The sequence below is a fragment of the Somniosus microcephalus genome, chromosome 2 (genome assembly GCF_052327205.1).
Source record: "Somniosus microcephalus isolate GS21.2 chromosome 2, FLI_Smic_1.0, whole genome shotgun sequence".
NCBI lineage: Eukaryota > Metazoa > Chordata > Chondrichthyes > Squaliformes > Somniosidae > Somniosus > Somniosus microcephalus.
In genome coordinates, this window is record NC_140988.1 from 93,810,120 (window position 1) to 93,812,912 (window position 2,793).

The following is a 2,793-nucleotide window of genomic DNA, read 5'->3' on the forward strand; positions in this document are numbered from 1 at the left end:
TGCCCATTTCCCTGCCAAATTAGTTTAAACCCTCCCCAACAGCACTAGCAATCACCCACATGAGAATATTGCTCCCGGCTCTGTTGAGGTGCAACCTGTCTGGCCGGTACAGGTCCCAATGTCCCAGGAATCTAAAGACCTCCCTCCTGCGCCACCTCTCCAGCCATGCATTCATCTGCTCTATATTTAAATGAACCACCCATCTCCTGGGAGTGGATTGGCCAATAACCATCCCCCCACTCTGATCTCTGCTTCAATCATTAACTCTGCTACTTACAACTTTGCGTAAAAAGTTTCTCCTGCTCTCTGACCTAAATCTCTTGCATTTAATCTTATATCGAAGTTCCTTCATTCTAGACCCCCCTCAACCACGAGAAACAGTCTGTTTCTATCCACTTTATCCCATCCCATCAAAATTTTAAACACCTCTGTCAAATCACCCTGTAATCCCCTCCGTTTTAAAGAAAGCCTTTCTTCATACCAGGCAGCATAAGAACATAAGAAATAGGAGCAGGTGTAGCCCACTCGGCCTTTAAAGCCTGCTCCGCCATTCAATAAAATCATGCCTGATGTTCTACCCCAATTCCACTTTCCCGCACTATCCCCATATCCCTTGATTCCCTTAGTATCCAAAAATCTATCGATCTCTGTCTTGAATATACTCAACAACTGAGCATCCACAACTCTCTGGGGTAGAGAATTCCAAAGGTTCACAACCCTTTGAGTGAAGAAATTTCTCCTCTTCTCAGTCTTAAATGGCCGACCCCTTATTCTAAGACTGTGACCCCTAGTTCTAAACTCCCCAGCCAGAGGAAACATCCTCCCAGTATCTGCCCTGTCAATCCATTTAATAATTTTATATGTTTCAAAGAGATCAACTCTCATTCTTCTAAACTCTAGGGAAGTATAGGCCTAGTCCACTCGAGCTCTCCTCATAGGACCATCCCCTTATCCCAGAATTCAGCCAGGTGAGCCTTTGTTGCACTCCCTCTAAAGCAAGTATATCCTTCCTTAGGTAAAGATACCAAAACTGTACACAGTACTCCAGGTGTGGTCTCACCAAGGCCCTATATAATTGTAGTAAGACTTCTTTACTCTTATACTCCAAACCATCTATCTATATATATAAAAAAGAGTTTGTCTCTCTGTCTGTTTGTCTGTCTGTCTGGCTATACAATCAAAAGTTATAGAGCGTACCTACACATATGTTATATCAAAAGAAAGCTTATCATTAGGGGAGTCTAATAGGCATATTTACTTCTTGGTCAGACAAAAATTGTTCGGACAGTATACAAAAAAGGTTAAAAAAACGGCAAAATTCCACTCATTAGCGTTGTGACGTGATGGTTGACCAATTGTACAGGGGCTAGCGTTGAGTGACGTGATGGTTGACCAATCGTACAGGGGATAGCATTGAGAGACGTGTTGGTTGACCAATCGGAGCATCACAGGGGGGGGGGGGTTCATTGTGTGTGTGGGCGGGCCATCCTACAGGGGATAGCGTTGAGTGACGTGATGGTTGACCAATCCTACAGTTGAGTGACCTGATGGTTGACCAATCGGTGCGTCACGGGGGGAGTTTCATTGCGGTGTGGACGGGCCTAATCCTTCTGAGCGGAGGTGAGTGGCCGCCATCTTGATTCCTAACTATTGATTTATTGTTCCCACTTTCTGTGTTTATTTTGAAATATAGATTTCCAACAAAAAAAAAGTTGCTTTTAAAAGAAAAAAAAATCCTATTGCAAAGGGGACTCGGGCTTTCCCCCCCTCGGCGGTGGATGAGCTGCCCTCAGGCCTCGAAGCCTCGGCCTCTCCTCGCCAGCCACGCCCGAACTAGGCACCGCCCGTCCCGCTGGGCCTGATTCCAAACCAGCGGCCCGCGACCGCCGCCATCTTGGTGAAGGCTGGCGCGGTGGGACTGAGCCGATCGTTGCCATCACCGCCATCTTGGTAAAGGCTGGCGGGGCAGGAGACAGCGAACGCGTGAACATCGGCGGCGGCCCGGAGCGGGACCCGAGAGTCGGGCCGGGCCTCACGCGCTAGGCCACGCACCAGCCGGCCCAGAGGCGCTGATCCGCATATCGGGGCTTCGGCTCACCACGTCCGGGCTCGGGGGAGAGAGAGACGGGGGGAGGGAGGGGGGGAGAGAGATGGGGGGAGGGAGGGGGGGAGAGAGACGGGGGGAGGGAGGGGGGGAGAGAGACGGGGGGAGGGAGGGGGGGAGAGAGAGACAGGGGGAGGGAGGGAGAGAGAGAGACAGGGGGAGGGAGGGAGAGAGAGAGACAGGGGGAGGGAGGGAGAGAGAGAGACAGGGGGAGGGAGGGAGAGAGAGAGACAGGGGGAGGGAGGGAGAGAGAGAGACAGGGGGAGGGAGGGAGAGAGAGAGACAGGGGGAGGGAGGGAGAGAGAGAGACAGGGGGAGGGAGGGAGAGAGAGAGACAGGGGGAGGGGGAGAGAGAGAGACAGGGGGAGGGAGGGAGAGAGAGAGACAGGGGGAGGGAGGGAGAGAGAGAGACAGGGGGAGGGAGGGAGAGAGAGAGACAGGGGGAGGGAGGGAGAGAGAGAGACAGGGGGAGGGAGGGAGAGAGAGAGACAGGGGGAGGGAGGGAGAGAGAGAGACAGGGGGAGGGAGGGAGAGAGAGACAGGGGGAGGGAGGGAGAGAGAGACAGGGGGAGGGAGTGAGAGAGAGACAGGGGGAGGGAGGGAGAGAGAGACAGGGGGAGGGAGAGAGACATAGGGAGGGACAGAGACAGGGGGAGGGGTGGGACAGGGAGGGAGAGCTCGCCTTCTTC